Source organism: Lonchura striata, chromosome 2, assembly GCF_050655825.1.
Source record: "Lonchura striata isolate lonStrDom1 chromosome 2, ASM5065582v1, whole genome shotgun sequence".
In the NCBI taxonomy this organism is placed as follows: Eukaryota; Metazoa; Chordata; class Aves; order Passeriformes; family Estrildidae; genus Lonchura; species Lonchura striata.
The window spans coordinates 33375483-33401684 of record NC_140704.1 but is presented as its reverse complement, the minus strand read 5'-3'; the positions used below and the strand labels follow the sequence as shown (position 1 = coordinate 33401684).

At 40.7% G+C, this 26202-nt stretch overlaps 1 protein-coding gene and 1 long non-coding RNA gene across 5 annotated transcripts in view; both read right to left on the bottom strand.

Moving 5' to 3' along the window:
- SNX10 (sorting nexin 10) overlaps positions 1-6065 on the bottom strand; it is a 35260-nt gene extending 29195 nt beyond the window's left edge. The window contains exon 1 of one of the 4 annotated variants that reach the window (XM_021538205.4): positions 5976-6065. The gene's annotated coding sequence lies outside the window, so the exon portion shown is untranslated. The other 3 variants (XM_021538207.4, XM_021538204.4, XM_021538200.4) reach the window with 3 other exon arrangements.
- A 2964-nt stretch (positions 6066-9029) lies between these two features.
- On the bottom strand, positions 9030-16737 carry LOC146768181 (uncharacterized). Its single transcript, XR_014951763.1, has 3 exons — positions 16519-16737; positions 15893-16123; positions 9030-10793 (listed from the first exon to the last, which is right to left on the bottom strand). It is a non-coding gene; the product is annotated as an uncharacterized LOC146768181 (long non-coding RNA).
- Between the last annotated feature and the right edge of the window lie 9465 nt (positions 16738-26202).

Sequence of the window (26202 nt, the reverse complement as noted above, 5' to 3'; positions counted from 1 at the left end):
CAAGAAAAGATATTTAATGTGTACAACTTGTCTTGGTCCAAGGGATCTGTGCCTATGGAAAACCTTGAAAAAATGAAATAATCCTTTTTTGGAAGAAAATCATTGCTTATGCACATATGCCATAGTACAGGATATTATTTTCCCAATCTGACTGAAGCCTAAAGATTGGCTTATGTTTTCTTAAAGATAATCCACAGGAGTTCAAATGATCTTTAGGGTTATCTTGCATTAGTTACAAGGTTTGGTGCAAATTTTGATGGATAGTTTTCCTGAGAAAACCAAGATACTTTCTTTGCAAGCTGACCTGGACTAGTAACACCAACCCACCATGGTTTGCATTAAACCCCTGCAATTCAGCTGTGTAAAACTCACAAAAAAAAAACCAATAAATACTTCAGCCGAGAGATGATCTTACATTTCTACTCTAAGGTTTAGCACTGGATTACATATATACTGTTGACAAATTTTCCCAGCCAGCACATCAAACAGATCTTCCAACTTGGCAGATTCTGTGATTCATCTTCATCCACCCAGAGAGGGGGAGACATGGGGCTTTCTCTCGTCTGGAATGAGTCATTTGCCTTCCTGCCTTCCCAGCTCCAAACAGTCATACCTGCAACCAGTGGCCAGACAGACCTAACCAATGCCATGTAGTCCTAAATCCTTGGGGAGCACAACAACTCATATCTCAGCCATTAAGCATCAGTTTTATTATTTCACACGTCTGAAGACATGTGAGGGTGTCTTTGGGCTGTGCATGAGAGACAAGGCTGTTACACTCAGCTGTTCCCAAAGCACGATTGCAATGACACTACGTGCCAACGTGACTATTTATACACGAGTACCTGGCACGTCATAGGCTCTGGCATTATCAAGATGTTCTTCAGTGCCTGAGACTTGCAGATATGTCCCCTCTCCCCATAATCACTCCCCAACACCTCCACTGCCACCTCACCTTTTCATATGTCATTAGTAAGAATTAATTTCTTCTGGGAAAAGACATGCTCTTGAGAAAACAAAGCCTTCCCCTCTGGGAAGACAACTGAAGATCTCATTAAAACAGAAGCTAAAGTTATGACTAATTTAAAACCACACATCACCATTACACAATTAAAACAATGAGACTAATAGAAGGCAAAACTTATAACCTGGTGACTGCTGCTGTACACAAGAAGCAAGGTAGGTGAGCAGCTAGGGCCTCCCTGAGGGAAAGGAGGAGCAGGAACTTGAAGGATGTGTGGGCAGCACACAAACAGAGGTCAGAGTAAATTACTCATTGTCAATTCTACAGTATAATAGATGCTTTATTACAGAAGTAGAACATTTGGCTTTGAAACATAGTTTTAGCTATAAGTGAGTGCATCTTCCTAAACATCTCATGTAGAGAAGAGTGGGAAAGGAAGAAGTAATTTTCTTAAGCCTCAAATCCCTTCAATATCAGGAAACAGGAATTCCTTCACACCACAAAAAAAGCAGGCATGGAGGATAAATTGCTTCCTCTTTTTATGCACGAGAGAGAAGATCCATAATGAAATCATTGCTGGTTTACTTGTTCTCAAATGGAACTTGCTGGTGTGCATCCTGCCCCTCAGCTCTGTGACAGTCTAACACCAGGCATACAAAAATGCTGGAGCTAAGAGAAACCTCCTTCAATCCTTCAAGTACTTCCTTTTGGGCCAGGCCTACAGCATGATGCTTTTTGTAACAATTTTTTCAAGGTTCATACCTATTGATGAATTCATCTGCCATACTGGAAGACAGTTTGACATAAGTCATGCTGAGGTTCCAGTGGAACAATGTGCAGTACTGGTGTACTGCAGACACTCTGAGCAACACCTGCACAGCATCAATCCAGAGATCCCTATTTAACTGCAGACTTTCAGCAAAGCAGAAGAGAACAAGCAAGAAAGTAGCATGTATGTTACTTATTTATGTCTATCCCCTAAATACTGAAGGAGTAAGCACACCAGGTAGCAAGCCAAAGAATAGCACAAAGGCTAGCAGAAAGTGTGGGCTCCTTTCTCTGTGGAGAACAGGCCCAACAAAATCAGAAAGGAAAGTGAAACCAGGAGCCCTGAGGATATTTAAGGATTCTGTGAAGATATTTCACTAATTAGGCCTCGAGAAGAAAAATACTGGTTTGAATTTCTCCAAGTTGAAAGAGGATCCCTGGAGGAACACTGTGGAAATTGCAGAACCGTTTGTGATTTCATCAGGGGATTATGTTCCCTTAGAACTCCCACTGTTCCGCCTGATCTACAGAAATCTGGACAAGGATTCAGACAGCCAAACTTAGATGCTTGTGTCTTTGTGAATGCTCATAAGTGTCCTACTTACTCTTCAGCTGCTGCTCAAGAAGAGAGTGAATCAACTCTAAGTCATGTGCCAACCTCAAACAAGTGTTTTGGATCCCTCTGGACAGTCACCTAGAAAGGCACCAGTCACACACAACAGGCCAGTGACCCCTGCCCAAACCTCCAGATGCTGCACAGGCAGCACTTCGGTGCTGTGTGCAGTGTAGGCAGATCCCTCTGGAGACCCTGCTCCTTCTGCAACATCTCCCACCCTGCGGGCTTGTCTGTGCCAGGGCTGCTGCAAGTGCTTTCAGCTCCAAGCTGCCTTTGCAGCCTCTCTGCTTCTTCCTTCCCTCCTACAGATGCTTGATCTTAACAGCACGTAGAGCTGTTGACCAAGCTCTCAGCGATTCAGTTGGAGCTTCTGCCAACAAGGAAATCGTGATGGCAGTCCACTTTCTGTGGGTGGAGAGGTCACACCTTCAGCCACCAATGAAGTGGCATGACAAGTTTTTATTTTTGCCTTCCTGTCTTTCAATGTCTATATACAAAACATTAATGTTTTGTAAACATACAAGGATTCTGTCTTTCTTTTTTTGCCCTCCAGCTGGAGAAAAAGAATGCTTACGAAAGGTGTTTCTATCCTTAATTTCTGTATAGAGATTTAGCAAGCAATGATATGAAGATCTAGAGCCAAACACTACGCAGTAAACTTGTGCATGTAGCTCCCTGCAGACATGAAGCATGATTTGCTTCCCTTTTCCAAGACCTATCTCGCCAAGAAGTTGGGAAATTCCTGTAAGACACATAGTTGTACTTTTCTCTTTGTATTTTTATCAGAAGAACAAAGAAGTTGCTGAGGGTTTGGTTTTTTTAGATAATAAAAATATGCAAAATGTTTAATGAGAAGAAAGAAAAATGACAATACCCTAAATTATCGAGATCTCTTTTACTCCTCTGTTTACAAAAGCCAAAACCTTATGCATACTACACACCACATGCATGGAAATAAGATCCATGTGACACATTGCAGAGATATGATACACCAAAGATGTCACCTGTCTCATGCTACCTACTTCCAGGAAGCAAGCCCCAGCAGTCCTGAGTAAATGTTCACAACTTTTTAGCTTTGTGATTTATCATAGTGTGAGTTTTGTTCTTTTGGGTTTTTTTTAGTTTTTTTTTTTGTTTCCATTTTCTTTTAAAATCAGCCTGCCAGAAGAGTGCTTCCTTCTTTCACATGCAGAAGTTACAAAATTGTGTGATAAAAGCAGAGAAGGTTGCAGTTGCCTAAAATGATGGCAATTAGGAAACATACTGAGCAAAAATTGGCTAAAATGAGGCCACAAGACTGATTCAGCCCTTTATGGTCAGAAAGGCCTCAACTTCTGCATTGGTACCCTTGACAGTATCTCTTATTCCCCAGGAGAAGGGTGGGTGGAGGGGAACACCACACTGAAGCAAGTGCCTGATCTGCAGGCTCAGCCCAGCAGGCCAAAGGCAACGCTGCTCTGTGGCAGAGGCAATAAGCTGCCCTGGGAAGGAAGGAGGGAAGCATCAAGGAAAGGTGCTCTAGGGTTTCTTAGCTAGGTATGTTCAAACTCATGACTGCCATGGCCTGTGCTGCAGCACAATGGATCTAAGATTTCTGTGAACAGAGCCTTCACAATCATTATGTTCTGCTCCTCATCTGTTCAGTGGCAGCACTGAACCGCCTTGTATCAGTCACATCACCAGTCCTGGCTCAATGGTGACCATCTACCAAGAGGTCACCCCACGTTTGCCAACTGATGGTTTGATTCAATGCTCTACTTGTTCATATGCCTGAGATTTCCTCAACTGGACCCAAATCCTCAGTAGTTTTTGCTCAGTATGCATTAGTGCTTGGCAAGGGAAATCTCAGGACACTCGGAGCCTCGGCACAGCAGAGCATCACTCACGTGTGACCTGTATGCTGCACCTATGCTAAAACCATCTCATCACTGTGGGCATGCAGAGATCACAGAATTAGCTCAAGCAGCTACACCAGGGCTGGCTAACCTCCAGAACAGCTGTTCTTCAGGATTAAACATGAAAAATCACAGCTGCCCTTAGTAGTAATATTTTCAAAATATTTCCCTCCTTTAAAAAATAATTAAGCATAATTATTTTCCTAATAAAATTTAAAATAATAACAATCAAAATCTATAATAAAGGTACAAGTATTTCTATTAATACAACCATGGTGTATCAATGCAAGATCTTTAAATTCATTAAAAGGCAAATACTCCTTAGATTCAATACAAAATATGCATTATAAACAAAGGGTTTCTGGATTTCAAGTCAAGCATCATAAACAATATCCTAGGCTGAGTCAGGCATAATTATTATTTGCATCTTCTACAAAAAGAAAACATTAATCTTTCCACTTTTCTAAAGAAAGTCCGGTATTGTGCCATTCAGAAAAGCCCTGCCTTGCATTACTTTCAGTTTCAGTTGTCCCTAGCACAAATAGGAAAACCACTGCCTTCACTTGAGCTATTTCTGTCAATGTGGGAAGCAGAGTGGGCAATGAAAACTCGAGCTGCAGCTTCCCTTGGGTCATGGGTGACGTGGGCACATGCCAGGTGGGTGCCACAAACACACCTGAGTGGGCCAGACTAATCCTCAAGAGCCTGGATCCACATTCCCGCCTGCCTTTATCCCCTGGACACTGCTAGCAGAATTAGGCAATATTTACTTAGAGCTGCCATATCCTTGAAGGGGCTGTGAGAACACCCAGCCAGTGGTCCTGATCTGATGGTGACCGTGTCTCTAGCAGTTGTAACACCCCAGCGAATGTGAGATGAGCAGCAAACACAGGCACCTCAAGGAAAAGCACTGGCAGCTGCCCCTGTGCCTTTGTGCCCAGCTCCAGAACATGACCCAGGGCTAACCCAGCGACCCTCAGTCACTGGAACTTCCTTTTCTTTATATAATCAGTACGTTTTAATTGCACAATGTGTTTCCATAGGCTGTCCTCATACGTACCTAAAAATTTCTCATGCTGCTTAACTTAGATAACACAGAATTTAAAAATAACATAAGGCAGTCTCCTGACTAACAGAATACGGCATGGAATATTCTGCATTTAATACAAAAGCATGCTATGATATATATTTGTATATGTGTATTACATGTTATATAATGTATATATACAACAATAACAATAGGTAAATATGCACACAAAGCTTTTGCACATCTCTGTGATCTTTAGATCACAGTTGCCAAAGGCGATGGATTTGCTAAAGCAAGACAAAGAGGAGCGGACCAAAACAAGATTAGCAGTTGCTTAAACCAAATCTTCTCGCTGCCCGGCGTTAATCATTGCCAAGGGCAGTCATTTACCGCGCCGTAAGCCGCGGCGGAGCCCTTTACCAGAGCTCGGGGGGGAAAACACACTCCAGAGGGCCGGGAGAAGCCGAGCGCCGCCGCCGGGGCAGCCGGGCCACAGGGCTGCCCGCCGGCCGGGGCTCGCCGAGCCGGCCCTGGAGCGAGCCCGGCAGCGCCCGCACAGCCCGGGCACGGCCCGCCCCGAGCCCGGCGCTCCCAGCCCCGCACCACAGCCCCGCACACCCGCCCCGCCGCGGCCGCTCCGGTGGCACCCAGCTGTCCGGAGGGTCTGGCACACCCCGACGCCGCTCCCGCTCCCGCACGGCTCACCCGCCGCCGCCGCCGCCCGCTCCGGGAGAAGCCGGCGCGTCACCCGCGGCGGGCGGGGCCGCGCTGCCCGCCCCGCCCGGGCCCCGGCGAGCCCGGCGCGCACGGAGCTTCCCCAGCGCAGCGCCGGTGCGTCTGCCCCAGCCGCCCGGGAGCGGGAGCAGGCTGAGCCCCGTGGGGCAGAGCGGGCACGGAGGTGTCCTGTGACCTGCGTCCCGATGAGATCTGCGTCCCCCGATCGAGTCACCGCGATTGACTCGGGCCCTTTGGTGTTTGCCGCTTGTAACACCTCGGTTGTACGCACCCCATGTGGTTCTTGAGATTGCACCCCAAGTACGCTCCTCGCGCAGGCTGAAAAAGTTATAGAGTGTTATAGAAGCCTTTTAGTTAAGAAGGGAGGAAAAAATAAAGAAATTTAAATTATCTCTCGACTTTTACAAGAAATTACTGGACACAGAGGTTAATGCTATGGTCTAGTTGACAAAGTGGTGATAGGTCAAAGGCTGACTTTGATTATCTTGGTAGTATTTTCCCGCCTAAATGATTCTGTTGTTCTGTGATTGATAAATCAAATTAACTATTTTTTAAAGTGAATAAAATATCTCCTAAAGGTTTACTTTTGGCTTTACTTAGTTTCTCAAGAAATCAATATTTCTAATAATTTTGTTTCTTCACTGGCTAGGTGTTAAAATTCCAAGAGGAATTTGAAATACATGATTAATGTTGTGTGCTATCACTTGGAGATTTTCTTCATAATAGTGTTTATGCCACAACTCTGACACCTTGGATTGCTGGGTTTTAGAATCTGTCTTCTGAAAAAAGAGCTTTGCAAGCTGGGGGAAATAACTTATCTATGATAGTGCTTGTCTCTGCTGTTGAGGCTTTTCTTTTGTGCTGAAATTTGTTTAAGAGTAATAAATTAAAGCATCTCTGAAAATATCTGCTGATGAGAGTGGAAGGAAAAGAGTTAATTTTCTGTTGCAATAAGAAGGGGTAAGGGTTTCTGCTTCCCAAGAGCTTGAATGATCTTTACTTATCTCAGTGCTGATAAGAATCCTCACAGGATCTGAGCAACTTCTGTTTTGAAAAAGATAAATAATTTTACTACGATTATACATATTTACTCAATTTCTAAATACTGGAAGGGATATAATTTCTTTTCTTAGCTTTTTTTCTGTTAACTGTGGCCTAGTTTTTCCCATAATACTTCAAAATATGAAGCAAGTTCTGGGATAAAAATTCTCAAAGAAAATAATTACTACTTTTCGGGAGTACTCTAGAAATTTTATCCGATGAGAGCTCTTAAGCAAAACACTGCAGAGACAGATAGAGATCAACATGAACAACTACTGGAACAGAGAATTATGGGGATGTTACATGAAGTGTCTTCATCAATCTTTTCCACCCCACTTGGGTGTAGATAGGGCTCCAAGTGTCACTTATCCTGTAGTGGCAGCTTTTGTGGTAGAATGGTGAAAGCACCTAAAGGCTGAACATCACCTTTTTTGCCATTGCTGTCAGATGTTGCTCTGAACAACCACCCTGTCCAAGAAAGGATTCACAAAGGATGGCCAGAATAAGAGAAGACTGAAATGAGAGGAAAGAATAAAATTAACATAATTAAATAATTCTCTGTGTGATTGCCTGTATAAACTTATTTTCAGAAATTTTTTATGGCAAATTTTTTTTCTTATATTCTAGCATGCGAAAATTAATATCAGTGAGATTTTTAGACCTTGGTTATCTGTGCATATATGTGAAATACCTGTCAGCCACACAATTTTGCCACCCAAAAATAATTACTTAAATTTAGCAAAAAGGGACTATACAGGCAAATGTTCTTCATGGAATAAAGAACAACTATGACAGGGAATAGCTTTTTCGTTTGGAGAAAGCCTGTTCAAACTTCCAAACTTCTTATTTGCAGGCTTTCAATCCTTCATTCATTTTCCAGATTTTTTTTTTTTTTTCTGTTCCACTTCATTGCTGTACTAAATAATCACCTCTTGTAAGGCTATGATGTGCAGATATACTCCAGGAAAGAATGAAACTATTACTTACTAAGATGACTGAGACAAGCAGCAGAATGAAGATCTGAATGATGCCCCTACAGACTTTTTCTTCCTATTTTTATAGGAAAGCTTACATCAGGAGGACCAGATGCCAATCATCATAATATTCATATTTTATGGTTCTGAAGTGGAAGATCTGCCCAAGCCCTTCTTGATGGATTTCCTCACAAGATTGGGCTTCTCTTTCCATAGTTTGGTCAATGTACCCAGTTTTTGTTACCATGGAAAAAATTTACCTAATCTAAGTGACCTTCATGATGTTTCTTATGTTCTTCTCTTCATTTATTCATGGATAATGAGGGCTGTATACTCCAACTGCTCTTCCTCCTTGCTTTTGCCAGCAAAACATGCTCTCAGTTTGCCTTGATCTATACAAAACTGTCTGGTGAAAGATTCAGAAGGACCAGTTTGTTACTGCTCAGAGCATCTACCACCAGACCTACTGAAGTGGAAATCGCTTTCAGCTCAACAGCAAACTTCAAGATTATTACAGCTTATAAATAAATAAAAAGTATAAAATCCTAGGGGGAAAAAACCAAGAAAAATGAAGGAGAAAAAGGCAAAAGGACTGGAAAAAAGAGATTGATTTCCTGAGGAAAGGGATAGAAATCAGGGCAAGGGGGGTATTCAGAAAACAGGTGCTGCCAATTTAGTTCTGTTGACAGATGAAAATTTGCATCAAGGAAATTCCTGTGCATTTTCTGTGAAGTCCTCATGGTATTTTTGTCCAGTTTTCTTCTGCCTGTGGCATTGTGTCCTGACATGATGCCCAAGTGTTTCTCAGAGTGCATCTGTACTGGTGGGATGGGTGATGGGCCTGCTGCTGGCATTGGCTGAGACCTGCTGGTCTCAGGGGACTTCTTTCCCTATGCCAAGAACTCATCTCTCAGTGATGTGATAAACTACTTGAGATTCAGGGAATTATCAAATCTATGTAAAGTATTTTCCCCATGTTTCAACAACAAAAAGAAGAGGGAATTTTATTCCACAACAGCTCTTTATTAAAATTTCTACAGAAAAAAGATTTTATTCTGCTATCTTTCCATCAGTTTGATTTATTTCAGATTAAATCTGCCACAGATATGAACATCCATTTATTCATAAGGGTAAACTTAAGTGTGCATTAATCTACACTGACATTTTGTTTTAGGTGAGGTATGTATTTTTTGAAGCAAATCTCTGGTTGCCCTCCCTTCCTGCTCTTTGGTTCATTTTGTGGAGCAGCTCCAAAAGAGACAGTAAGAAATGTTCCACCTGAAATATAACAAAAAGCTGCATTCCAACCACGGATGGAGCCATCCTGGAACAAATCTTCCAGAGCACAGAGAGGGAGAAGGTTACATCCTTCACATAAGCTGGTTTGCACTGCAAAGCTTTTCCTCTTGGAATCCTGCTGCTTGCTAACATAGACCTAGCCTAAGTCACAGAGTGATCACAATGCTGCTTTTGTTACCGCATGTTTATAATCCCTCAATTATTTAATTCAAGTTGAATACATTTCTGCATCCAGAGAATGTTACAGGACTGGATCCTGACTGCTTGATCATATAATGAAAATATACAGATAAAAAGATTATTAAATTTGAAAAATACACTGCTTTGAACTAAATAATTACAGCTAAAGAACAAAGAAATGTGGAATATTATGGGCACAAATTAAAACATTATTTTTAAGACTTTCCCATATTTTCCTTTTCATGGCTGAAGAGGGGGAAATCATGCAGCTGTAGGCTGCAGTGGTATTCTTACGCATTACTCTTGGAAAGCATTAATAAAAAATGAGAGGAGTTGTGTCAATGATTGCAGTTCTGACAAATGTTTGATAAAGATGCCCAGTGTTTTCATCTTGTGGAAGGTATAAGGACTGAGAGAAGAGTGAGATGAACAAAAGAAGGAGCTCTGCAAATGTTTCCACTTACTGGTTTGCATTCTGTGGTGGAAAACAACAATTTTCCCTCAACTATGGTGTCATGTTCAGCAAGGAGGGATTTCTTTGTAGCTTATTTGCAATAAAGCACACAATCAACACTTTTCCGGTGTCTTGCTACTAATTTGTATCCATGTTCTAAGTATGTATGACAATAAGCAGATGAACATATTTAAATACTCCCACCTGCAAATAGAATGGGCAAATGTTCTCCTATGTAAAACTGCTGAAGGAATGAAACTCTCAGCTTTAACTTGTCCATTTAGGTGACCATGGCTACAGAGAGAACTTATGGTTAGAACAAGCAAGTTGCCAGGACCCTAGACATTTTCTGCAATGAGCACAGTAGCTTTAGACTTGTTTTGTAAGTGCTGTGCTCTCACATTCAGTAGTATCTGCTAAATTGCCATCTCAAAAGTGCCGAGATTAGAAACACAAAGTCTGCCCAAGCAAAATTGGGTCAGACTTTGGGAGGGAGAGGATTATTTGGATTTGCATGTAATATGAAAAAGGACTATTTATTTTGTTTTGTGTTTTTCCTGTTTTTTTACCAATAATTAATTCCTGTTTTCCATATTATATCTGATCTGAAGACAAGGTTAAATTGAAGGCCTTGATGGTTTTAGTGTGAAGAAAAAGAAGAAAATTATCAACTCACAATAAAAGGATTCTTAATGAAATTCCTTTGCCATCTTTTCAACTTGAGCTGAAGCCAAGACCCTTATTAAAAACTGAAAACCATCAGAAAGAGCTATGGTTCATTGCCACACACTTGTTTTTCCATAGCGTTTTCTAGTCAACCTGCTGGACTTGCATGATACTCTGCAAGAAAAAATAAATAAGGATTAAAGAAACATGAATATTTTTAAAGGAACTCCTCCTTTACATATTTGATAGAAACAAAGTAATACATAATTTCTTTTCCTTTTTCTTGCCTAAATTTGCTTCCTACAAGGTTTTTATTGTTTCCTCTCTTTCTTTTCTTCACTTAGTTTTGTTTTCCAAAGTCAGGTTAAATAAAATAACATAGAGCCACTGTTTACTTGCATTAATATACCACACTCACCAACTAAAATCAACATTCAGGGCAAATTTAAAAGTAACAGAAGATACAGCTCTAAAATTTAGCTAGATATTTATTACTGTTTCAGAGAAGGTTATAATAGTGTAAAGCAGTGGTTGACTGGAAGAGCCTTGTTTTCAATCTGCAATTTCTTATTGGTTGTTATGAAAAAAAAATAAACTTTTGGGGAATGTATTTTGTAACGTATATACAAGGTTAAATGTTGTTGGTACAAGTAACAAATTGTGATTAGTTGTATTAAAACTCAGTCCTGTTGTGCATGTATAAAAGGAGAGTGGAACAGGGGAGGAGATGCCAATCTTTGTAGAGGGGCAGGGAAGCTTCCAGAAGTATTGCATCGTGGAGCACAGAGGCTTTTGCTTCCAGTTGTTGGGTTTCTAATAAACAGGCTTACTTGTTGTTAATTAACTGTCCTTCTTTTTTTGTTAGTTTAAAGTTTTCTTTGTAAGCCTATCCATAACAGCTGTGTGCTGGTTTCTTGCAGAATGTGAGACCAGAACAATCTTAAAGGGGACTCCAGATAAGTGGGTTTTTTTCCATCTTTCCCATCTTCCCTTTCTATTTTCTACTGGGATGCAAGGCACAAAAGCCAAGCAGCTGGTTGCCCTATTTTCCCTGCTTATACAGCATACTGAGATGTTTGTAGTCAAGGCAGATACAAACATCTCCTTCAGACAATTCAGATTGCCCAGGATTCAAAACTGAAAACTCCTGTGCTTCCACAGTCTAGAGCAGCAGCCAATGGCAATTCTGTACCTCAAGTGGGAGATGTCTGGGTCAGACTGGCTATAAAATGGTAGCTTTTTCTTTAAGCTTTCAGAGGATTGGCTGTGAGCTGCCATTTGGTTAACACAGAAAATGTGCATGTCATATGAAAGGCAGTGCCTATGTGGATTACCGTGTAGTGCCCACGGTTGTCCTGATAGATTAATAAAAAGAGGTAGAATAAGAATACATTTGTGATATTTTCAGTCCAAATACTCTCAGTCGGTACAACCCTTTCTAGTTTTTCTTTTGACAAGAAAAAACTAGTAATGAACTGTCGTGTAAAAATTATTCCACACCTGGAAAAAAAAAAAAAATTAGCTATTCTTCATAAACTTTATATGGAGCCCTGCTTTAAGCAGGTTGCACATGTGTATTTCCGAATAAGCATCTCTTTCCTTTGGCAAATTACACCACTGTTCTCACCACACTCCTTAATCCTTGGAAACTTGCTGCTTCTGCTGATGAGACCCCAAACCTGAGGGTCAGGTGGGTCTCACCTGGTGAGGTGAGTGAGACTTCTGTAGTTGACTTCTAGACAGTGTCTGTGCAATGGCTTGATAAGGTAACTTTCTGTTCCCCTCAGGCAGAAGGAAGTTGGAGTACCAGCAATGGGAACCAGGTATGACAATAAAAAGGCTGGGAGGAATTGGTAATTTTGAAAGGAATCTGGACTGGTAGTTTTTGTCTGAGATGAGCATAGATGGGAGAATTCAAGTTAGTGGTGAATATTTTAAGACAACTGCAGCTATGTGGTTACCGATGGAGTTGGAAGATCCAGAACAGCAGAGATGCAATTAGGAGAAGCAGGCTTGGAAACAAGGAGGTTTACTGGGTCTGGCATTACTGACAATGGTTAAGGTACTGGAGAATGGACCCCTTTTCCTAACATCCTAGTCACACCCAGAACAAGCCTCTCCTTTGGTACTTTGTCAGCAGTCTCAGGGCTTACACTTCTGCTGAAGATACGGCAGCTGAACAAGTTACTGTGCACCAGCTGAGTTTCAGTGACTCTGCTGTTGGTTCATGTAAATGCGACTTCCTACCATCTCATTTAGCAGGCACAAGAGAAGTTTAAGATAAAGGCTGTCACCTTGCTTTTCCAATGTTCTGACATGCTACCTGTGGATAGATCTCACCAGGCTGAGGAGCAATGGGAGATTGCTCCTGTGGTTGACTCCTCCTGCCTTGGCTGTATGGCCTGGTTACATGCAGGGTTTGTGCTGGTGTAGGAGCCATTTAGGGTGGTAATTTTTTGCCAGAATAAATACACTGGTACAATTCTAATTATTAATGTATTAAGTTGATTTAAAGCTACGTTACCTCCATGTAACTTAGTCTCTTCCTCAGCCCAGGCATAAGCATATACTCTCCAAATTCCAATTTAGGGAACTCTTCAACAAGGCTTTATTATTTTAGGCAAACCTGCATAGTTAGACTGAGACTACTCTCATATGGTGATAAGATTCCCATAGGCAACCTGTACCTCCAGCATTTAACATGTCAATGGCTGTCACTTTTAGTTGTATCAAAACCTCATTGCTGTGAATAAATTTTACAAGTACATGTGGCTGAAATTTACTGAACCAACTGGGTTGTTCAGCAAAGGAGATGGGCAAGCAAAACTATCAATTGTTCAGAATCACCTTTTGTATTTTAGGATGTTCTGCTTCGTTCTTTTAATAATAAGTCAGATACATCAGATGCCTCCTGCTGCCTGGCACATTAGACAGGTTTTGCCCTCCCTGTTTCCCAAATATTTTGTTCCTTTCAAAAGAGTGTATCCATTGTTTTAAAGTTATTACAGTGAAAAAAAATCTGCTGTGGTTTTCAGACTCAGTCTAAAATGAATGTAGAATAAGCAGTCACACCTGTGTAATATTTGAGCTTACAGTATGAATTACACTATATGCACTGGTGTATTTGCAACAGCTTCTTGATTGTCTGAGAACTTCTGCAATGTCATTTATAGCCAAAGAAACCCGTTGTAGGGTGTGAGTGGTGCTGGACTATTGTTGCTTCTTTGCAGTTGGCAGCCTGGGCTTTGTGAGACTACATGTGTGAGTTGCAGCAGTAGCTCAGCACCACAAGCAGTTTCTGACTAATTATTACCTCATAATGAATCAATATGGAATATTATCTATTGTTCAATTTCCTTAATTTTGTACATTCATAGTGGAGGACTGGTGCACTTTGGATTGATCTGTGTAAGGTGGTTTTACTGGGAAATAATCTGAAGTGCAGAACTGAGAGCCCAGAAGCTGTGGTGCACCACTTTCTGAAGAAGATGCTCTTATTTTCCATGATGGATGCTTTGTTTGTTTTTAACACAGCTCACTTATCATGGTCAGCTAAACCACACAAATGTGTACTTAATGCAAAAAAAAAAAAAAAAAAAAATTGTCCCCATGGAAATCTGTTGCAGAACAGATGTGCTGCAGTGGTTATTCTTAGCTCTTTCCTGTGTAGACAAGTCCTGTGATGTAGATCATTGCTTTCTGTGCTCTTAATGTCCTCACGTGAGGTTTTAAAATTATATTACATACACAAAAAGAGCTAACGCCAAGATCTATCCAAAATGTGTTACTTAATTAGACATGGCTTTAGGAATTTGGTTGACTCTAGTTTCCACCTGCAGCTTGATATTTAATTACCACCTGCAGGTTTGATATTTAATTACCTTGTAAATTACCAATATTGGATAATAACATAATGTGGGAAGAGTGGTAAGTATTCCTTAGTTAAATTTTTACAAAACTCATTGGTCTGACCTTCAGATTTATTGACATTGCAATACTCCTAGGGAGATTTGTAATGCCTCCTGCCTCATCTCAGTTTGGGATGTGTGACTCTACTATGCACTTGCTGTGATTTTGTGTAATTATTTCTATGTTGTACTGTGCTGTGTTCTCACTTCATTAGCACAGTTAAGCAAGAAACAAGAAACATTTTTGCAATTATTTATTTCTTTTCCCAGAAAGTTTTGTATTACTAAGCCAAACCAAAATGAAATAATAAAGAAGCATTTTGCCAGTGTAAATGGAAAGCATGGTAGTTGAGCTTGCTGTTGCCTTTACAGCAATTATACTCTGATTACAGAAACATTGTGTAGTATCTGGGGAACAGGGAGATCTGAGATTTCAAGGGACTACATAAGCAACTATTTTTTTACCTGTAGCACTCACCTGCCTTTGCAGAGCATGTATTCATTCAAATGTGCAATGTCCAGGCCTTGATATACTGACTTCCACTCAGGCCAGCCTTAGCAACTACAGAATTAATTTCTCACTAAGTACAGGAAAGAGGCATGCAAATTTCAAGTGAGACCCCACACAAGCAGTGGGATGTTTGCAGCCGTTCTAATTGAGCAGCTTCAGATGGCAAAGAATATGAAGGGTGATAAGCAAGAGAAGGAAGTTTGAACTTCAGTTTTGGTTCAAATGTTTGAACCTCATATTTGAATCTCATTTCTCCACTTAGAGTATCTCTTAAGATTGTAACTGTCTTTGAAATACTACTATTTCAGTGCTGATGTCTTTAGGTACATACATCATCCTCTGGTGATTCAAGCTTTAGTATTGCCTTAAACTTTAATTTTGCTGTTTCAAAGCACTATCAAATAGATTTACCTATTTTTTAAAAATACAGCAGAGCTTATTTTGAGAAAAGTTTATATTCATCATGAGAAAGAGTGAAGGATTAGGAATCAAGCCTGTGACAGCATTGATGTTATGGGTTTCTTGCAACTGTGTAAAAAAAAAATGCTCCATGTCTTTTGTTTTCACATAACACCTCCAGTGTATACTGAATCATTCCATCTATATGGGTAAAGTGCTCTCATTTATTTTCACTGCTCTTCAGGTGCTTTGCTGCATCCTCAGCCTTGCATTGGCAGGTCAGCTCTGTGAGTCTAGTCCAGCATTTACATGTTGTAGGGTGTGAGTGGTGTTACTGCAAAGGAACAGGAATGCTTCAGTAGGTGCTGTTTCAAGGGCTGTTTTAGCACTACAGCTTTCTGGGAAAGACAATGATTCATCAATGCATAGTCTTTTGACCAATTTGAAATACTCACATTTTGCTGAGGCAACACTTCCAGCTGTTGAGACATGTCCCAAATCTCTGTTTATCACCATTTGCTCTGGTTCTTCTGTTGCTCTTGCACATATACACAGCAGGCAAATTGCACATCACTGTGTACAGCTGGTCTGCATTCCTCCATATCTGCTCTCTCCTGCCACTTCACACCTGTCCTGCATGAAGCTAAACAAATTCTTCCTCCAGCCCAAATTTGACCATCTGTAAGCTAATAAAGCAAATAGTAAGTAGTATATTTAGGACATCACACCACCACCAGTGTGACATGCAGCCATGAAATCACAAGCAGAAAGGCAACTATAACTCCCCCAAAATCAGCTTGAGAAGCTGTTCTTTTTCAGCAGAATTGTAGGTAATTTAAAATAGTCCTTTACAATATCTTTGGTAAGGGATTTAAAATTCTAATCCATGCCATTTTGCATATCTATTGAATTTAAGATTTGTCATTAATCCTAAAAATGCATTTACAAACTTCAGCATGAGTTTTGCATATCTGCCATGAGATAAAGAAAATCAAAATCTCATTATTCAAGCCTTGACCCATACTTAAGCAGTTAATATTGAAGACTTACATTACTATCTTTATTCCCCTGGTTCACTTACTTCCCTCTAAACGATCACAACATCCTCTTAATGGAGGCACTAATCTTCATGACAGGAGCTCTGACTGCTGATCTACTGGCAGCAAATAGATCAGTCACTAGAAAGCAATGAGCGTAATTAGATTCCTGGATGAGATGGAACCATCTTGAAGGAAGTCACCATTCATCTCTGAAATTCTTTGGCCACTGCTTGACATTCAGTTCTTGGGACTACCACATCCTGAGTGTGTTAGGAACAAAAGTAAGATTTAAACTGTTGTTAGTTTGCAATGTATATGCAACATTAGTTTGCAATGTATATACAAGGTTAAATGTTGCTGGTACAAGTAACAAATTGTGATTAGACATGTAGTTAACAAGGTATATACAAGATTGGATGCTGTTGATACAAGTAACATATTGTGATTAGTTATTTTAAAACTCAGTACTGTTGTGCATGTACAAAAGGGGAGTGGAACCGGAGAGGAGATGCCAATCTTTGTAGAGGGGGCAGAGAAGCTTCCAGAAGTATTGCATCGTGGAGCACAGCCAGAGCTTGAATCAAGATTGGAAGAGAGACCTATCAATAGGAGGCGAGAATCCCAAAACAATTGGCCAAGACTGTACCAAATCATGGGCCAATCAGCAACAGAGAAACAGACTTAGCACGGATTCTGAGCGCCCCAGTCAGGAGACAAGAGAGAGACTTTAAAAAGCCTGGGGTGTCTGACACCCGGGTCTTTCCTCGGAGCCGGTTTCCTTGGAAACAGCCCTAGGTTACACTTACTAAGTTGTTGAAACAGTCTCCGGACTAGCCAGAGGCTTTTGCTTCCAGTTGTTGGGTTTGTAACAAACAGGCTTGCTTCCAGTTAATTAACTGGCCTCCTTTTTTTGTTACTTTAAAAGTTTTCTTTGTAAGCCTGTCCATAACAAGTGGACCTTCACAAAGAAATGGCCGTACAGAAACAGCTGCTTTCATGGTCCCCCTTCTCCATATGTCATGTCACAGTGGCATAAAATCACAGAATGGTTTGGCCTGGAAGGGACCTTAAGGATCACCTAATTCATGCCCCCTGCCATGGGCAGGGACACTTTCCATTCAACCACATTGCTCAAAGCCCTATCTTCCAACTCTTTGAAGTCATTCACCAGGATAAGGGCCAATATGGTGAAGAACAGTTCAGTATTAGTTTCTGTCAGAAAGATGGTGCACGGTATTTTGAATATGGCACCCAGAACTTTAGCAAATGTAGTCTGGAGCACTGAACATGGAAAAGGGGGTACATTGTTAGTTTGACCCCAATCCTTAGTATTCTGGTAGGTTGTAAAACACATTGCATAGGGCAGACAAAAGGTATTTCACTGCAAAATAGCACACAGGCTATAAATTCTTTGCATTTATGTTGGGAACCCCAAATATCACCCCCCAGCAGCACCTTTCTGAAAGGGGATGAACAGACTGCAGCAATCTGCTGTTAAAACACAACAGCTCAGGGTCCCTTTAAGCCATGAAATTCGTGGAAGAGCCAGCAGCAGGATGGCACAAGGATGACTGACTCCCTGCAAGCCCACGCCGCCGTTCGCATCGTGCAGAGGTCCCTGCGGCTCCCCATCGCCCGCCCGCAGGAGCCCGGCCGGGCAGCGCGGCGCGGCCGCTCCAGCTGCTGGGCACCGCACGGCCGGAGTGCCACCCCTGAGTCACCACCCCTGCCACCCACGGCACTCTGGTGACTCACCACAGGAGGTGAAATAAAAGCAGCAACACCTGAGATATTTAAATTATGTCTTATATATGACCACGTGTTTAAATGCGAAAACCTAGCAATTGTGTTCTCTGTTGCCCCTGAAAGGGTAAAATCATCTGTAAGTTAACAACCCATTCAAAAAAAAAGAGATAGATTTAACTAGGTTATTTTCTATATTGAGGGGATAGCATACATTTTCTAAGCAGTAATATGCACATGCCACCTGTACATATGTGACAGTTCAGAGAAACAGCAGATTTCAATGGGAAGCACATGAATTCTGCTATTTATCTAAGAGCTACCAGGTATTACTCCATAAAAGCAAAAGTTTTAAGCACCTCCACCTGGGTCATTAATACAGTGGTTATCATCACTGTCAGGACACAAGCACTTCCAGGTGACTGGAAACGTGCTTCCTGCACACTGTTTCACCTGGCTTTTGTTCAACAGAAATGTTGCGTCCTGCCCAGGCTTCTTGTGGTGCTTGGTGATTGAAGGTTTTAATTTGATAGGTTTTCAGTTCTTCACGTTCCCAGTACATTTAGTACAAAGAGCATTTGGTGGTTCTGTGAAAACCAAAGTCACAATTCATTGCCTGCTTTTTGATTGGTAATTTAAAAGGCTGAGTAAAGAAATCCAAGTAGCATTTGAATGGAAGACAGTGGAAGAATAAAATTCATTTAGCAGCCTTCTTTTGTCCAACTTATGTGAACATATTGGCTCCTGTATAGTAGCCTCCATAACTATATTTGTCTTGATTGGTGACATACTCCTGTTTTCTTTTGAAACAGATTGTGCACAAAAATGAGATATTTTTAATTTGCTGACCATAGCATGTGCACACTAAAGAAGAAATTGTTATTGCCTATGGGGCAGCAAAAGACAATACAAATCAGTATTGTAATAGTAAGTGTTATTGTTCTCTGTAGCTGTGAACTGCTTTTATGTGTTTCTCAGTATGTTCCTGTTTTATTTGTGCTTAACTGTAGTTATCTAGTTTAAACTAGCTTTTGGTTGTCATTAATGGAAAAGAAGATCTAGCTTTCTAACATCATTCATGGAATACTTGAAAATTTGCAACTTAGTCTATTAGGGCCAACATCACTGAGAATTATATTGAAAACCAAAATTTGTAATTCCTAATTTCTTAAGGAAGCAAGTACTGTTTATTCACCTTTACATTCATTCTCAGATGTATCTTTGTAGTATCTCTTGCCTTAAATTTCCTTATCCAGAGAGTTGAACTGACCTATTATTTCTTGGATTTTACACTGCAGTGAGAGAAATGAGGGAGTTGCCAAATATAAAATTTTGAGTTCAGAAAAATAAATTTACTAGAAAATCAACCATGCTGTGACTTGCCAAAATCAAGAAATATTTAGCAACAACATCCAAGACTGCAGATTAATCAGCTGCAGTAGATGGAATCATAGAGAATAATCAGAAATGCAGCTCAGTAACAGACAGTGATGTTCCTGCAAGAACTGCAGGATGTCTGTGACAACAATGTGAGATGCTATTTCTCCCTTGAATCTACCTTCAAAGGATATATAGTTTAGTGCAACTGTTGGAGTATTAATTTTAAAGATTCAGCATATAGGGTGATTGGTTTTCTTGCTCTGGTGAAAAATGTATCCTTTCTAGTTTTACAGGTGTATGTCTGCATCTGTTTTTTTTTTTTTTTCAATTACTCAAATAAATGAAAATTAACTGAAAACCTGAACTGCAACTTTGATTAAAAATTAATTAAAAAAACTATAATTTCTTTGTTACACAAAGAAGATTCCTCTATGTATCTATGATTTCAGCTTTTCTGAAACATTAAGACATGCTTTTTTGCAGGGTTTTTTGGTTTCAGGTCAATAATTTTAAATGATGGTAAACAATCCACTGAACACAAAGTCTCGAATTAGAGTAGGGTCTGGTAGAATCAGACCTCATCCAATTTTGTGTAACAGCTCCTTTCTTATGGCAGTGTAGAACTGGTATGCAACTCTATGTGCAAAATTGATTCAGTACCTGCAAAAATTATGCAGAAGGAAGGTCATGCCTTTTCCCTGAGAACCAATTCAAGATATAGTATGAATCAGCAACATGTCCTTTCATGGCTTCTCCTGCTTCCTGCTTTTAATTGTGTTTCCCTTTTGCAATAGCATTGCTGCTGCAGTTCTATCCAGCTTGTCTCCTCTGCCTTGGCTGCAGTGCTGGTGTATTGAACTGGTGTCCTCAGCACACACCTTCAATTGGACTTCCAGTACTGCTGTAATGTCAAGGTTTATTTGCACTAACCCAGCAGATGGGTATATATATATATATATATATATATATATATATATATATATATATATATATATATACATAGATAGATAGATAGATAGATATAGATATGTATAGATAGATAGATAGATAGATAGATAGATAGATAGATAGATATAGATAGATAGATATATATATATACAAACAGACACAGAGATATAGATTTGTAGGTAGATAGAGATATATAGATAGATATAGATGTATGTAGCTGTGTGTAGATACTTTTACCGCAGTGATTTCTGAGAGGTGATTTTGCTCATTTTGTTCCAGGAGTAGGCAGAGATAGTAGCATTTTCTACTGTTGCTTTGAATGTGAATAGTGGTGTTGTGCCTAAAAGAACAGTTTGGTCAAGCAAGCACAAAAATTTTCTAATTTCAGATAGGAGCCCAGCTGGGGTTGTCCTCTGTAGCCTACAGCAACATCTCCAAAAACAAACACAGTGACTCTCCCTTTTCCTCTGAAGACCACTCAAGAAATAAGCCTTACTGGGGAAGAGATCAACAGTCATTATGCATTTCAAGGATGTGAACAACATTTCCAGAGTGATTTGTTATCAGTCTCTAAATATCTGCCTTCTATACCAAACTCTTAAGTGATACTTTGCTGAGGTTTTTAAACTCTTTTTTTTTCTTGAGTTTTGCAGTGAAAACCTGCTCAGTCCGCAGAGCTTTAAACCAAATTGGGATAAAATGCTTTATTGATCTATCAACAATATGGAATTAAGCAGCAATCAGTGAAGTGTTGCATTCAAGCTGTAATGCAACAAATAAATCCTCAGACTAGACACATCAATGTAATTAACACCAGCAATATAAACACTCCCTGCAACAAATGCAATAGATTTCTGAAATGCTACAAGCCTGCCTGACCACACATGCACATTGTTTTAATGATTGTGAGCATCAACTCTGAAACAGTTTCAGAAAAATAAAATCCTGTTTCCACTTGTAACCTTCTTGATTTGTCTTCTTGAAAGTGGTTTTTGTAGCTGAAAAACCCTGGCATTTCATGCAAATAATGGTGTAATTTTTATTCAACTAATTGTGAGTTCAGGGAAGATAACAGAAGAAAATCTTTACTGTGAGGGTGATGAGGCCCTGGAATAGAATGCTCCAAGAAGTTGTGGATGCTCCATCCCTGGAAGCATTTAAGGCCAGGTTGGATGGAGCTCTGAGAAACTTGGTCTAGAGAAAGCAGGACAAATTCCCCTGCCTACAGTGGGGGAATTGAAACTAGGTCATGTTTAAGGTTTCCAACCCACCCATTCTATGATTCTATGAATAAAATAGAATAGTTATGTATTTTAGGCCCAGCATTATGCATGACAAACTCTGATGTAGAAGTGAGGGGTCCATCCAGGACATCATCTCTCTGCTTTGCACATCCCAGGCCCATCCAGGACACAGGGGGCAGGGGTGGACACAGAAGGGGAAAGGTGGGCTCTAGAAGAATATAATAAGAAATAGTGACTTTTTTGAAAAAAGAAAGAGGCTACTTCTGATTGAAATAATTTAATCTAGAAATTATTGAGAAGAAAATTCCCAACATCTTTTCATTATGATTTCCCAGAGCAGACATATGCCTTTAAATGTGTGAAAAATTATTCTCAGTTCTAGAATTTAAAATATCTTCAAGCTGAGAGTATGGTAATTTGCTTATTTTCCATCCAAAGAGACACAATTCATCTTTGCTCTGGATGGGTGATGGTGCTCCACTTACAGTTGTGTGATACTACATTGCATTCAGTCTCCACATCCTATCTTGTGATACAGCAATCACTGATAGAGTTTTTAATTCCCAGACAAGCAAGAAAGAGGGTCAGCAGAGCTGCACCTTGGACTTCTGGATGGCCCTGACTAACATTGCCCCTTAGAAGTCTGGAGGGGCAAACGGGTCCAGGAAGGCTGGTCATTCTTCAACAGAGAAATGTTAAAGCCATATGCAAAAGATGAACCAGTGGGGAAAATCAGATAGCTTTGGCTAAAGCTCAGTCTGTGATATTAATGCCTTCTTTGCTGCAGTATTTAATGGTAAGTCCAGTTGTTCTTGGAGTATATGGCCTCTTGAGCTGGAAGACAGGGACAGGTAGCAGAATGAAGCTCCCATAATCCAAGGGGAAATGGCCATCAACCTGCTACACCACTTAGACAAACACAAGTCTGTGGGGCCAGATGAGATTAATCTAAAGGTACAGAGGAAGCTGATGAAAATGCTCAGCAAGCCACTATCCATCATTTAGCAGCAGCCAGCAGCCCCTGATAACCAGGGAGATTTGAGTTGACTGGAAGTCAGCAAATGTGACACCCACCTGTATGAGGGGCTGGAAGGATTTGGGAAACTACAGGATTGTCAGTCTAACCTTGGTGCTGGGGAAGGTTAGTGAGCAGCTCACCTTGAGTGCCAGCAAGCACAGAATAACCAGGGGATTATGCATGCCCAGCCAGCATGGGCTGACCACCCTGATCACCTGTGATCTTGTGATCCACTTAGTGAAGAAGGAAAGGCTGTGGATTTTGTCATCTGCACTTCAGCAAAGTCTTTGACATGCTTCTCACAGCATTCTCCCAGAGAAAACAGTTGCTCTTGGCTTGGACAGGTGCACTGTTCACTGGGTAAAAATCTGGTTGGATGGCAAATCCCAGAGAATGATGATGAATAGTGCTACATCCAGTTGTTGGTAAGTCACAAGAGGTTCCAAAGGGCTCAGCACTGGAATTGTCTTGTTCTGTATCTTTATTGATGATGCAGATGAGGGGATCGAGTGCATCCTCAGTCAGTTCATGGACAACACTAAGGTGAGCAGGAGTGTTGAACTGCAGGAGGGTAGGAAGGCTCTGCAGAGGGATCTGGACAGGCTGGATTGATAGGCCAAGGCCCATGGTGTGAGGTTCAACAAGGCAAATTGTTGGGTCCTACATTTATTTGAGTCACAACAATCCCATGCAGCACTACAGGCTAGGGCAGAGTGGCTGAAAAGTGGCCCACCAGAAAAGGACCTGGGGACAGCAGGTGAACGTGGGCCCAGCATGTGCCCAGGTGGTCAAGAAGGCCAATGGCAGCCTGGCTTGAATCAAGGATAGTGTCCAGCAGGACCAGGGCAGTGATTGTCACTCTGTACGCGGCACTGCCGAGGCCACACCTCAAATCTTGTGTCCAGTTTTGGGCCCCTCATGACAAGAAAGACATTGAGGGCCTGAAGCGAGTCCAGAGAAGGGCAACGGAGCTGGGGAGGGGTCTGGAGAGTGAGTGCTGTGTGGGATGTCTGAGGTAGCTCGGGCTGCTTAGCCTGGAGAACAGGCGGTTCAGAGGGCTCTTGTCACTCTCTATAGCTGCCTGAAAAGAGTTTGTAGCTAGGCTGAGGTCAGGCTCTTTTCCCAAACAAGCTACATGATGAGAGGAAAGAGCCTCAAGTTGCACCAGAGGAGGTTTAGATTGAATAGTAGGGAAGTTTTTTTTTGCTGAAAGGCTTGTCGGTCATTGGAACAGGCTGCCCATGAGAAGTAGTAGATTCACCATCCCTAGAGGTATTTAAAAGATGTGTATATGTGACACTTAGGGACACGGTTTAGCAATGGACTTGGCAGTGCTGGGTTAATGTTTGGACTCAATGACCTTAAAGGTCTTTTCCAACCTAAATAATTCTTTGATTCTAAATTTCTTTAATATCCATTTTCTTTATAAAGACAGAACTTCCTGATTGTTGATCCTGCTTATAGAAACTCAGGCAACAAGTGCTTTTCAACAAAGATTCTGGACCAAAACTACATACACATTTGAAATTGTAACTGTGCAGAGCAATGCACCTGGATAACATTTCTGGGAAGGAGAAATTATGTATAGAAGCCAATGATGCCTCCTCTGGTCTAAGTAAATCAGGGATTTACAAATTCAGTCAAGGTAAAAAAAAAAAAAAAAAAGAAACCAAACTCTGCCATCCCATCCTCATAAGGGTGACCTCTTCACCAGATCAAAATATTTTGGCAGACACTGCAATGCATGCAAGTACTTGACCGCTTACTTTATCTAGTAAGAAAATTCATCACAAAATGTTATTGCATTCCCAAACTATCAACGCCAGCATCTTAAGACAATATAAGCTTCCATCTGGCAGGGGCCATCTGGAGCCCTGGGAATCATATCCAATTCTCTCACCAAGTTAAGAAATGCTACAGCACTGTACAAGGAAGAAAAGCACCATTTCTACTTGCATCAGACTGGAACAATTGCAGGCTTTTTTGGGGGACAAGTGTTTCAATTTTGCTTGGCATAACTTATTACTTTTTCTAAACCATCTATCATTTATTTGAAATCAGAGCCCAGAATGCTTTCATATGAGTTCCTGACAGGCATTGGGGAACGTGGAAGTTTTCCATTTAAACTTCAAAAGGATGTGGTAATACTCAAATTGATGGCTGGGATTGCGCCAACAAGAGGCAGCAGGAATGAAGCACAAAGCCTCTGCAACTTTTTCCTGGTCCTGCTGACATGAAGGTACTACCAAACACCTTTGGCTCCAATACTGCATGGCCTCAAGTGTTGTCACAAGAAAAGGTTAGGAGAATAGGAAAACACTGTCAGGTGGAAACTGCTTGTGAAATTATACATCAGTCAGGTAAACCTATAAAAGAGCTAGTCTGGATATTCACTCTGCAAAACAAAGCCTAACTCCTTGAGCTGGTAGTTATAGCTTTATAAAACTAGACAGAAAAACATGGTTGTTTGATCCTGTAACATTTTGTTCCAAAAGCCACACAGCCCTACTTCCATGGTATTCCACTTCAGCTTCTGAGGTGAAGTAGGTCTGTGCAGCAACTTTTCACTTCAGGAGTGGGACCTAAGAAACAAATCTGGGGACATCTGGCTTGGCTACTAGCTAAAGTTTAGAGGCCTGTGTCATGAGAGTAGACATATCTTAACATAAGCAGCTAAATTCAGGAGTTGGGTAAAAGGTGACATTTTGAGAAGACATATTAAACAGAAAGAGAGGGACACCAATGGCAAGGACAACGCTGAGAATATTGGAGAAAGGTCTTTGAATAGGAAAGGAGTACAATCTTTTATGTTGCAAGAGCCCAATTCAGGTAAGCAAGTTAGATAATTTGCAATTAAAGGAAAAATGTAGTTCTAGCTACATTTCAAGTTATGATAACATATGTTAAGCCCTGAATGAATTATAATCTATTGCTAAGAAACTGTCACAGAGTTTTAAGGAGAACTGCACCATAAATCTATAAGAATTACCACAAAGCATGCAGAATCCATTTGTGCTGAACTGATAAAAATCACTTGCAATGTTAATAATTTTTTTTGCAGGTAACATACTTGTTTTATTCAATTTAACAGCAATTACTCTAATTAATTTGCAAGTAATACAATACTAATTAACAAAGTATGAGTTTTATTCTTTCCTAGCAAAGAAGTAGGAACCAGGCTATAAGAGGATGATATCATAACAATCTAGCACTACCCAGTTATGTTTAACCTGCATATTTTCTTTAGCCAGAGTGAAGGCATTGGAGCAAGAACTACTGGGATTTTTGTGATTTGTGTGGTTTTTTTTTTCAAGACAGCACCATTAACACGGAGCAATCACAAAATGACAGCCTGAAGCCCATTTGGTTTGGTATAAGAAAGGAGACAATGA